Here is an 11,982-nt window from a genome sequence, read left to right as displayed (position 1 = left end):
TAAGGTTGCCTAAGGCATTCATGACTCTGAAGGAGCAAATGCAAATGATTCTTCTCGCCCTATGCTCCAGAAGGGCGTTTGAAATATCCAGGGAGTGATCTGAAGTTGTACCACCATCCAAGGCCTTGAAAGGCTCCTTTCAGCAACAAATCTGCCAGACTTCCCTCATTATCACATTTACATTTTCACAGCCATACCTACTGTTCCCTTTTTTTGTTTCTCTGGTAACAAAGACCCCAGCAAAGAAAAGCCAGTGCAGAACAAGGCTTGAAAACAAGTCTGACAGTCATTAAAGACAAGTCTGGCAGTAATGTGGTGACTTTGGTGCTCATCCGCTCATTTCATGCAAGCTATAGGATAAGCACCATTACACAACTTTGAATCACTGTCAGTAATGGGCCAAAAATGAACTTCTAATTCAACTCCCTTCTAACCCTGGGCAGGGGAAGGTCATGCAGACATGTGGATACTTTGGATGTAGAACGATATCCTTCCAGTTCCTGGCTGACCATGACTTAAAGGTCATGTTACCTGTTTCATTGCTTACTATCACCTTGTACTCAGAAGCATGTTCAATCTCAGCATGGCATTCCTTCAAGTTGAAATCTGACCTTTTCAGGGCACAGATTCCACAAACCAAACCTCAAGACCTCATCTGACAACATCCTCAAGCCATCTCAAAACTTGAGTAATAATCTGAGCCAGAAATGAAATGGAAGCAGAGTCAGTCCCCTGTAGGTAAAAAGCTCCTCAACACCTTACTAGCCAGGTCTCACTCAAATTTGGCTCACTTTGAACATTTTCTGCCAATCTCTTATGCTTGAGCAGAATTCTTTTGCCTCAAAGGCAAAGAAAGGGAGAAGAGAGAGGAAGAGCTTTTACCTATTTGTTCTTCACTGGCGGTAATAACTCATATTTCTTAAAGCATGTATTGATAAGAGAAAGGCACTATTTTCAGTGGTCACAAAATTATATTTTCACTCTTCCTTAATGTGATTTTTCAGGAAGGAAATTTTTTCAAGTATAAATAAGAACCTATTCAAGACATTTTTGTTTATTAATAGATTCTTTCTCAAAAAAAAAAAAACTCCACACAAAAAAAAAACCAAAAAAAACAAAACCACCCTCCATAACACCTTGATTGCATTGCTACTTCATATTTGCTTTCATAAATAAACCTGATGTTTTACTACAAGAGAGGTAGCTATTTTAAAGATGGCAGAATGTCAGCTCTTGGATGGTTGGTTTCATTTAACAGGGCTCCACATGAATTTATGAAGTGTTCTCTAACATCTTCTGCCTGCACCAAATGGCAGACTTTGGGCAGAAACCCAACGTATGTTTAGCTAATGTATAACAAACAGAGTATTTACATGGTCAGTGGAGCCTATTAGGTATTAAGAATGGTCTCTTTCTAAATTTACTGTTAATTCCCTTCCGCAACAACCTAAGTAAAGTGCTCACTTCTTAGAGAAAGCTAAGAAAATATGTGCATCTATGCAGGCATGTGTATGGATCCTTCATTTTAAAATGTCTTTAACAAAACTTCTGACAGTTATCTTATTTTATTTTGCTGCAAGGGTGAGAATGTAGTTTAAGATATTGTTTCCTGACTTTAAAGGTGCCTTGTGGTTTTTAAGGATATTTCAGCAGCTAAAGAAATTCTACTGCAGACACAATGTACCAGTTCATTTCTTAAGCAATAAATGGCAAGCAGGGTGGTGCTGAATAAGCATGCTTATATGGAATTTCTCTTTGAAAAGCCCACTAGTTAGGCCCTATAACACTTCAGTTGATATTTCTACAGTGCAAACACGATAGTGGAAATTAAGTTGCCCCAGCAAATTCAGTTTAGGAGAAATTTGTTATGAATAAAATGCTGCTGCTGGCCTTAGAACATTGAATTTATCCACCAAATAATATCTTAGAAATACCACTTCTGAAGAAATCAGCTCTAAATAATTGATAAATTTGGTTTGTTTAGAAACCTTTTGACCCCTGTAATAGAAAGTAAAAACACATTTCAGTTATTAAAGTCACATATATTCCCTCTGGTAGGGGAAGCTTTTAATTTTAAGCTGGTCTCTGTTGGGGCCATTTGATAAAGCTTGGAAAAACCGTTTCAACTGCTGCTGGTGGATTTGGGTCAGCTTCCCTTGGGAAAATGGCAAAAGATAAATTTGTAGCTTTTCATAACATATAAGAAAACTTCAGAGATTTTAAACATCAAGAACTATTGGAACTGAAAGACAGAGTTTCTCTTTTGTTTCTCCCCCTCCTCCTCCTGCTCCTTCTTCTCTTTTATTCCCAAAAAGAACTTTAAATTCTCTTGTTGTTTTAATTTATTTTTTTTTTGGACCATGGAGGTTAGAAAGTTTTGACCTCTCTAACTACACTACCAATGGTCCTTATTAATGGAAGATTTATTTTGAGATAGAAACATCATTATGCAGTTTTTGTTTTTAAATGGAGCCATTTCACTCTACTGCTTTCAAAGCAAAGAGCAAAATAAAAAACCCTTTATCATTCTTTTTTTAAAAATGTATTTCTTAAACTTTGCTTCAGTCACTGTTACCAGATCTTTATGTCCACAAATATAAGTCAGTCTCATTTCCCCAGGACAGTAATCACAGCTTATGAATGAGGGCACTGATTCTTCTGGGACTGCCAAAATGTACCTGACCTCACCACACTGCTGTTTCACAAGAGGAAAATGAATGATGGTAAAGGAGAAGAAACATACTTAATGTTATGAAAACAGAAAGACAGAATAACACCACATAGTTGAATATTTAAGTAGCCATTTGTGCATAAAGCAAATAATCACAGGCAACAAGGCGGATTGTGCTGCCCTCTGAACCTCAGACCTGCAGGCATCCCTGCACGTGTTTGCAGAGGTTGCTGCAGTTCTCTGTCCCTACAGGAGTTACCTTTGAGAACTAACACCCTCAGTTTTGGTGGTGCATATCCATTCCTATACATTCATCTGAGACTACCAGATTCACTTCACATAAACAACTGAATGGCCATCATTCAGCAGAAAGAACCTTCTTTCACCAATAGCCTGCGCTGAATGAGAACAAACACTCTAGAGGATAAAATCTATATGTTTTCTTACAGGCTCTAAAACAATTCAACCTCTCTTCCCTGTTTTCATTAAGACCGAAGTATGATTCCCTGGGATATATTTGTGAGCACAGTGAGACACTGGGGTGGTAGATGGCTCCAGCAAGCATAGTTTCTGCTCCTGAATTTCATGGCAAAAGACATATGGGTACTTTTGAAACTACAGAGCCATCGAATTTTTTGATAACTGGAGAAGTCCCTAAAAATCTCCCTTACGCACAGCCTGGGAAGGGGACTCAGCAAAAAAATAGTAGGCAAAGCTTTCCTCCTAGACAACTAAGCCTTTCTTGAGTAGCCGGTTCCTTCTTTTTGCAGTTTCATGCTTGGTTGCTGTTCTCCATGTAAGACACTTCGTTGCATAGATGCAGTAGTAAATTATTAAAAGGGTCTCTACCAGGTATTTGTTCATGCAGTCACAAATTACATATCCGTGTACCTCTGCCTGTTCTTGGCAAGTGCAGTTCCTCTGTGAGTACTTTAGCAATTTAAACACCTGCATTACTTCGTTATGTTAGAACTGTTCTTCAAACAGTTGCACCTACACCCCATTAGCATCCTCAATAGGAGGCCAATCCTTGATAATTTATGTTGTGGAGGGATTGTCACCTTGGACAAGAAAGATGACATGCAGAAAGCTGGGTGTGATTTTACAGACACTCTATTCCATCTTTCCAAATAAACACATGTAGCACACATCTTCATGGTCACTTGGTCCACTTGGATGAGTGAACCGGGCATCTTTGTGTTTACTGTGCACCCAGCGTTCGCACAGGAAATAGTTGAGGAATTGTCAGTGTTTAAAATGGTGACAGCCTGGAGTATTTCATGGTGTTTTCCTTGCACAGGAATGTCTTGGAAGGATGTGACATTTTGAATTGGAAAATTTCTTCTTTTTTTTTTTTTTTTTTTTTTTTTTTTTTTTTTTTTTGTTTTGGTTTTGTTTTTGTTTTTGTTTTTGTTTTTACTTTTTATTTTGTCACTTATTCCTGTTGATACTCTTTACCTGACGTCTAAAGTTCTATTTGCACCAGATCAGTACGGGCTGCTCTTCATCATTTATCTCAGACAGTTTCACAACTCAACACACTCTCCAACACAAAGACATGTTTTCATTGTAGAAGTGTACTATTCAATGCTATCTAATAGGATACATTGTTGTGCAGTTTTCACCTGGCTGCACTTGATCTCCTAGAAATATAGATGACCAGTGTATTCTGTCTTTTCTTTGTCTATCGTTGATGCTACAGGCAGTTCATGTAGTATCTCTACTTCTGCTCTTTTTTGTACCTTGGACTTTTTCTTTTCTTCATCTGCATTTTTTTCTTTTTTTAGCGCTTCCCTCATTCTTCTTTTCTCTCTTCCACCCACCTTATCATAACCTCCAGCTCACAGACAACTGCTAGAGCATCCCATTTCACTGCCTTTCTCATACTTCAGTAAGCTGACTCTTCCCACCTACTGCATCACACAAACTACTGGTGGCTAATTCCTCACCCCTAACAATTGCTGGCATTATCTTCCCACACACATGCACCAGCACATATTCACCTGCTAGGAGCCTCTTCATGCTTTTCATCATCTGATACACTGAAATACAGTCTGTTTCTGGCCAAAACAATTGGATGTTTGCACATCCAATGTTTACAGAGGAGAGAGCCAACGTATGCAAAATGCAGTTGTTACAGTTACATTGTAGTTACCACAAGTGATTAGCAAGAACTAAAATCCCTACATAAGCAAGAATACTTAAATATTTTTAAGTTTATGTAGAACTTAAAACATGAGTACAAACTTCTGCAAACTGAGTGTCCGATAGCTAAAGGTCCTAAGTCACAAGGCAACAATATGTTGTTATGGAAAAAAAAAAAAAGAGAGAGAATCTTACAATTATTTCTGACTGTAGTGAAATTTGGAAACCATTTTACAGAATCCTTTTTTAAAGTAAAAAAAACAGTGGAAAGAAAGCGATATTGTTAAATATAGAAATTTTTGAGTATACTTACATAGTTAACATGCTTCATAGTTTCCTCTGCAAGACAAATTTTTCTAAGCACCTGTCTATTACATAGAAAAAGAAGAAAGCCACAGTAAATAATAGCTCCAGAACACTACTGACCATTTCCTACACTAACTGGCTGCCAATCAAAACCAAAAAACAGGTCTACTTTTTCAGTGCTAGAAGGGAGTAAGTCCAGCTGAACGGCCACCAGGAGTGGCAAAATTATCCACAGGATAAAAATATTGTAACAACAAGCACTTTGACACTGTATGAAGGACATCATCATGTCATTGTAGCTTAAAGCAAGAAATCAGGAATGGTAACATTATCCCTCATTCTTCTCTATGTAATTAGAAAACAGAATCCGAGATGTCTTATCAAAAATAAAACATGCAACAACAAAATCAGCAGTAAATACTGTAAAGCAAGTGCAAACAAAGCACTGAAACCTCATGAGATCCATGATCATGTCAGCCTAATGTTGGAACAGATTTATTTGAATCAAATTGGAAGGATTACCTCTTATAATGATTATTTCTTGAGTATTTTTTAAATTGAGCTGTTGAACAGCCCATTGATGCAACAATGTAATGACACATTGAAAATCATAGTTTGCTCATCACAGGATTCCAGATGAGTTAATAGCAGATAATTGCACACATTTTGTAAGCACGTCATTTCAACAGTTCTCTTTGATATTTCAATTTAAGTGCACCTTGTAAACACTGGCTATGTACAGCCAAGTGTGCTGGGAAAAGACTTCTTCCAAAGAGAAATTAACTTCAAGCATCCAGATTAAAAACAAGCCGAAACCCAACAATCCAACCAAAAAGCTTACATTTTCTAGGTTAGAACATTTTAATCGGAAAGATATGAATGCTGGTATCAAAACAAGTTCTATGAATAAAAGGTATTTAAAGCTAAGTTAGTTTCAAAAGAAAATACACATAAACTGGAAGCAAACATGAGGACAAAAATTCCATAAATTATCTGCGTTAGCAGCAGAACTTGTCTGCCAGGAGTTAAATCACCAGCACCAAGACCCTATGCCTTCACTACCTCATGGTTTGTGATACTGGTAAAACTTAAGCCTTTAAAGAGCACTCAGGTGGACACTAATACTCTGCTTTTGAGATAACACAGATGCAGCCTTCTATACCTCACTAACTTTGGCTCCTGGATGGAAGGGAGAAGACAGTGTTGAGACATAATGCATTTTGTCCTAAATTTGGGCACCTAAAACAAGTTTACCTTCAGTCAGGTGAATCTCACCCAAATTCACCAGCAATGCCATAAAACAGAAGTAACACAGAAACATGAGTGCACAGTACATCATAATTCAAATTCACTTTGAAAAACTGCATTTGCCAAAGAAAAACAAAATTTTTGGGGAAAGAGACAAGATGATTTGAACAGCAGTTACTGATAGCTGTTCTAAATTCCACCTGAGATATTTTTATTCATACATGTCTTATGAATAAGTGACACAAGTTGGTAATGCCTTCATTTCAGCTGGTTACATTTACCTGCATTTCATTTCCAAAAGAGTGGTGATATAGATCTCATGGTATCCCTGCAATTAATAAAATTGATTTCTGCCCTCTTTATATCCACTGAGTGATCCTCCAAGCAGCGTTGCTTCTGAGCCTCTGCCCTGATGTCTCCAGCTTTGTGCCTTTTTAATTGGCAGTAAGAGGTGGAGTAATCACCAGAGCCCCAGTTTATCTGTTTAACGCAGTGCTGACACATTGTGCTGAGTGTCAGCATGGCTGGGGCTCAGGGTTTGCTGCACATTCTTAGCCCTTTCCCTGCAGGAAACAAATAGTAAGTTGGAGGAGGCATGTTCCTACAAGGCTTGGCACAGTGCTCCGTGGCTCCCCATGCCACAGAAGAACATCTTAGCTGGAATTCTTAAGTGCATTTAGACATTAGAAATTCAGTTCACATTTTTGTTCTAGCAGTAACCTCACTAAAAAGCTACCATAATAAAGTATTGAAGAAGCTAGTCTATTCTTCCAAATATAGATATTAGGGACCTTTATATCACACAAGTAAAGATTTCTACATTAGGTTAAAAACATTTTAAGGTTTGTGTATGAGTCTTTAAGCCACTGCTATTCTGGAGTGAGCCAAAGTGAAGTTAGCAAGAACCATATCAGGTTTACCCATCAGCTGCCAAGTTCCTGAGAGCATACTCAATTTCACAAACCCCTAGGAGAGTTCAAAAATATCTCTGAATTCCATTATCATGAGAAATTCTGAAAGCAAAATATTGCTTATCTCTGAATTGTAATAAAATTAAGCCCCAAATACCTCTAAACTAGAAATTTATTTGTCACCCAACTCTAATTATGAAAAGTTTGGTTTGAAGCTGAATATGGTCCTCTTAATACGTGTGTGTGTGTGTGTGTGTGGAGCCAGGGATTCCTCTCCAAAATCTGATGATTTTGAGTCCTGGATAAAATTAATAGTTGAACACAGTGATCAGTATATATCTATGCTAAATGATGAAGAAGCAAATTCTAGATTTTTGTTCCAGGGAACAGAACATTCTTCAGTAAAGTCTTGAGCAGGATCTCTCTGCATAAGAAGTAAAATCTAAGAGTGTGCAATACCTTCAGTGACTGAATTCACAGCTTACACTAATGATATAGATTCTGTGGCTGTCATGGGTTCTAGGTAGCTCTTGGAAATGCTTAAATCTTGTAATTTTTTAACAAAGGAATGACCTAAGATTGACTTTAGTGGATGGCATACATTATTTCTGAGTATAAGAACATATTGAACTCCAGGTTCACAAATTGCTAGGTGAAAATAATTACTTGGACTGTAAAATCAAGCACATAAGACTAAAATATCAACCTTTCAGTTGTATGTGCTGACCTTCTCCTACCCCCTGAACAGCTCCACCCTGAATACTGATTTAGACAGAATCAATTAGAAAATGTAGAATGATCATATGTAACATACATTTGCACCAGGATATATTCATGTAAAAGAGGCTAAAGAAGGGTTCAGAGGAGTTTCTTAGCTCTCAAGTACTAGCTATTGCAACCACCGAAAATTTAATTTGAAGGTAACTCTGCTGTGAATTACTTTAATACTCCTTCTTATTTCTGGTGTCAGAAGTTACACATGAATCTCGAACCTTCTGCATTGCAGTTCAGGATACTGTTTCTAAAATAATCAAGACCTTTAACTTTACAGATGCACATTAGCTGAGGAAAGGTGCTTTTGTGTGTGTTTGTGTTCGTGTGAATGAGGAAAACATCTTGAGTCTACAGTGTCAAGAAGCCTAGTCTGGATTACCTTACTCCTACCCCTTAAACTAAGGATTTTAGGGGGTGGGTTGGAATGGGAATTGCTCACTTGGGAACTTTTTATAATGTAAGATCACAGACTTGTCCTCTTCTCCACTTACCTTTCCATTTTCTTGTATTCAGCTGGTCCAGTCTGTGTCTCTTGGTGTTGGCAGTGTCAGTGAAAGCTTGGCCTGCGGCTTGGAGCCTAGCAGTGTTTTCCCAAGAGATAAAAATAAAAGAAGGATAATAGCAATTTTTGTCACTTTGCATCCTAAATGGAATTTTATGGGACAAAGAGAAGACACTTCTGTGGCCCGAGGGTATTTCCCCTGCTGAATATCAAACACCTTCTACAAACAACAGAAATGTGAGAGATTCTCAAAATAAAAGGTCACAGGGATTTTCTATAATAGAAAGGCTTTAACAACGGAGTGTTTTTACCAGCTGCCCCTCCAATGAATCAGGGAAAATCTTGGTGAAGGGCTTCCTCAGTATGTTTTTCTGCAATTCCAGGGAGCTACTAATTTGAGGGATAGTCACCGGAATTGTCAGCATCTGAATAAGGGAGTATGGTGTACATTTAGTAGCAGCCTTGAAAGCAGAAAAGGAGATGATCATCATACTTGAGAGAGCTCATGGCAGCATGCCCAGGCTTGCTCTGCACAGGTAACATCAATGTGTAGGACAGAGGGATAGCATTTGTTTGAGTGCTGGGAAGAGCCCAAGTTCATTATGAGAAGGGCAGGGGAGGAACATGGCTAGCTAATGATTGCTGACTGCCTGAGGCTGTGAGTGGTTTGGCAGCTGCAGAGAGAAAGCAACTCTTCGTCTGCTCACCTAGCACTTGAAAACATGGCATAAACAGCTATTCATTACCAAACTGGGTGTAGAACACAATCAAGGATGAATAAGATGGGGCAAGAGGTACTATGGTCATCCTTGCACCTCGTTCGATATCCACAGAAGTGGGAGCTACTTCTTTCTGCAAGTGGAAAAAAAGACCCACAGCTTAACCAGGCTACCACACACTCCAGAAGTCTGTGTGCTTGAGGGGTTACTAGCATATGTGGATGTAGAATAATATTAAGTCACTTCAGCATGTGGACAACATACTAAGAGCAGGTTCCCTCCGGTCGTTCTTTCTCTGCTAGCCCTGGATTCTTCTAGCTGTAATCATCCCCATCTGGCTATCACCATTATCTTTGTTCAACCACTTCTCTCCCTGGGATTCACAAGCTCCATTTCTTCACCCTCCTTTATCTCTTTTTTGTTTTGAATGCAGAAAGACATAGGAAGAGGGACAGCACTTGAACTCCATCCATTTTCAGAATAAAGAATCTGACTTTCAGACCTGAAGAAACTGGAGCAGGAATGGAGGGGGGGCGGGGGGAGGCAGGGGAGGGTGGGATGTGACGCATTTGTCTGTGCTCAGGACATGTCATGAACACAGTGAGAGGCCTGTTGGCTAGTTCAGGCTTATGAAAAGACAAAAATAACTAATAGGCACTGGAATATTCAGTAGTATGAAAGTAACATTGCCTTTGTATGTGTTTTTCCATAGATAAAAAACCCCAATATTGTTGGGATGCCTAGGATTTCAAAATATTACTTCATATTAAGCATAAAACACATCTTAAAGCACATATTATGGGTCCAGGAGAACACATCTTTCAGTCTTTGAGAAGTATTTAAAATACTCCAGCAGATGAAGGTAAGAAAACATTCGTTTCAGCTAGTCTTTCACTTTGCTATGTGCTGATGAGTACAGAAATGCGAAAATGAAACAACTTAAGAATGTGTAGCTCAAATTACACATGAAAATCCATTCAAAGTGTGGATTTAATCATTTTTGTCTTAGTCAGCTCATTCTTTCTAACACCCGTTTCCCATTCCAGGTTACAATACTTACACTGTAGTGTAGATTGCTATAATTAACAGGTTAAACACATGAAAACAGTTTTTTCCCCTTGATGTGCCTTTGGATCCTTTATTTTGCTAGCAGTTATACAGTGGAGTCACTTCCTACAAAGGAGAAACCACTGCCGTGGGGTTTCTTAACATTGCTAATGTTCTTCTCTTTCCCTCCAGTAATAACAGTAAGAAATTATTGTCTGTAAATAAAAAAATATAATGGAGAGTATATGTCAGGAAAAGTATGTTAAAAGCTGTATGTATAACATCCATAGGTACAGATTGTTTATATCAACAGAGTAGTCAATGTCAATTTTTATTAAGACACAAGAACCTTTCTAATCTCATTGTATAGAGAACTTCTTTTCTGATCCAAACAAATGCCTTCAGTTATAATGTAATTTAATTCTACGGAAAAAGGAAGAAAATAGCCTATAAATGTCTTTTGTGCTGTGATAGTCACAGCAAACATGAACATTGTTCTTACTTTGTTTTCTCCACCAACACATGCCATGTGGCATATCCGTAGATTTATTTATTTTTTGATCATATGTCCTGCTGGTTATAACATAACTTAATGTACTAGCTGCAATTAAGAGACTGCCAAAGTATCAACTAACAAGTGCTGATAAGCTTCATTTAACTAATTTGAGGAGTGGAAGTTTGATTTTCTTTTTTTTTCTTTTTTTTTTTTTTCCAGGAAGGTAGCTTGTTTCCTTATTTCCTGTCAAGTGAGCCAACTCCTGTGACCTGTAGTTAAAAGGGCCCTTTGTAATTAAGGCAGTGAGCCTCCAAGTGAACAGTTCTCACAGTAGGAGGGGGAGCAGGGGGAAGAAGTAGAAAAAAGCAACAAAAAAAAAAAAGGGAGGATGCATGACATTGCTTAACTAACTAATCGGAGCTGAGCCAATCCATTTTCCTGCAGGCCAGTCAGTGTACCACGAGCACGCAGAATCTTGCCCTTCATTGGCTTCACGTCCATTTTATGGACCAGCGAGTCTATTAAGATCTTGGTGAGTGGCCCTATCCGAGGGCAGGGCTCTCTCTCTGTCTGCCCATAGACTACCAGAAACTGATCAGCCGTGTTATATCAATAACGTTCTCACACCAGGTTGTGTAAATTGATCTTTTACAATTTCTCTCAGTGACAGTCTCTGTAACCAACAAGATAAATCATTCCTCCTGTGGCTTTTTTATTGATTGCTGAGACCTGTATAAAAATTACACTGCTCAAGCTGTGAAGTGAACATCCTCATAAAAGAAGACTTTCTATTTACAATCAAAATACGTTTGGTCCAGATCAAGCACAGATTTACTATCCCAGCACCATAAGAGACCAGAATTAACTGAGATTCAAAGCACTGACAAAGTAACCCGCATAAACTTTTAAAATGTGAATTGTGCATTACAACACCAAGGGGAAAAAAGAGCAAACAAACAAAAAACCTAAACTTCCACGGTTATAAAGTCTTGTCAAAGTAAAGGCAGTTGTAATAGCGAACCATCTGTTAAAAACAATGATGCAGAAGAAGCACAGCAACACAATCACCCATCTTTTGGGTTTTTTTTTTTTGCAACTGCTTGTACAAACACTAACACAAATTGCTTTCTGATATCCTCTTATCATCCATTCAAATATATATT

At 38.2% G+C, this 11,982-nt stretch overlaps 1 long non-coding RNA gene across 10 annotated transcripts in view; it reads left to right on the top strand.

Moving 5' to 3' along the window:
* LOC113999983 overlaps positions 1-11,982 on the top strand; it is a 262,086-nt gene that overhangs the window by 196,533 nt on the left and 53,571 nt on the right. The window contains exon 1 of one of the 10 annotated variants that reach the window (XR_005566982.1): positions 9,838-10,138. The exons of the other annotated variants lie outside the window; for them this stretch is intronic. This is a non-coding gene — a long non-coding RNA (uncharacterized LOC113999983). Of the gene's footprint in view, positions 1-9,837; positions 10,139-11,982 lie in introns of those variants that run through there. 10 annotated transcript variants of the gene reach the window in all.

This window comes from Pipra filicauda, unplaced genomic scaffold (genome assembly GCF_003945595.2).
Source record: "Pipra filicauda isolate LSUMZ 115617 unplaced genomic scaffold, ASM394559v2 scaffold83_size3615187_pilon, whole genome shotgun sequence".
Taxonomy (NCBI): Eukaryota; Metazoa; Chordata; class Aves; order Passeriformes; family Pipridae; genus Pipra; species Pipra filicauda.
Note: the sequence above shows the minus strand (reverse complement) of the source record. Positions and strands in the feature narration are given on the sequence as shown.